Source organism: Dipodomys merriami, unplaced genomic scaffold (assembly GCF_024711535.1).
Source record: "Dipodomys merriami isolate MVZ:Mamm:240054 unplaced genomic scaffold, mDipMer1.0.p SCAF_1634, whole genome shotgun sequence".
Lineage (NCBI taxonomy): Eukaryota > Metazoa > Chordata > Mammalia > Rodentia > Heteromyidae > Dipodomys > Dipodomys merriami.
Genome location: NW_027202976.1, coordinates 117,686 through 118,369, shown reverse-complemented (window position 1 = coordinate 118,369; position 684 = coordinate 117,686).

Here is a 684-nt window from a genome sequence, read left to right as displayed (position 1 = left end):
TGTCATCAGAGACAATTAAAGTAAGAAGAGCCTGGAATGATGTAGGCCATGTCCTAAAGACGAACAACTATCATTCAATCATACAGTACCCAGCTAAGCTCTCCTTCATAACCGAAGGTCAAATAAAAACCTTCCATAGCAAAGAAAAACTGAAACAATATATCTCCAACAAACCAGCCCAATGAAAGATACTAAACGATGTCCTACACATAGAAAACCAACAAGACCACAATAAAGACCAAGAAACTGCACCCAAACTGAGAATCCAAGAATTATAGGAAGAATCTAGTTGCTCCAGCACCCAAGGTGGATAACATTGCAGGAACTCCCAAACACCTCTCAGTCCTAACACTCAACATTAAGGGACTTAACTCTCCAATTAAGTGATAGACTGTATAGTTGGATTAAAAAGCAAGATCCTTCTATCTGCTGCCTTCAGGAGTCAGAACCTGCTCATACAAGCAAACACATTTTGTAAGTGAAAGGCTGGAATAAATTCTACCAAGCAAATGGCCGCATAAAGAGGCTTGAGTGGCAATCCTAATATCATATAAACTAGACTTCAAATTATAATTAGTGAGAAGACATAAAGAAGGTTGCTACATACTAATTGAGGGATCTCCCCTTCAGGAGGATATTACAATTCTAAATCTCTATTTGGCAAACAATGGATCACCCAGATTC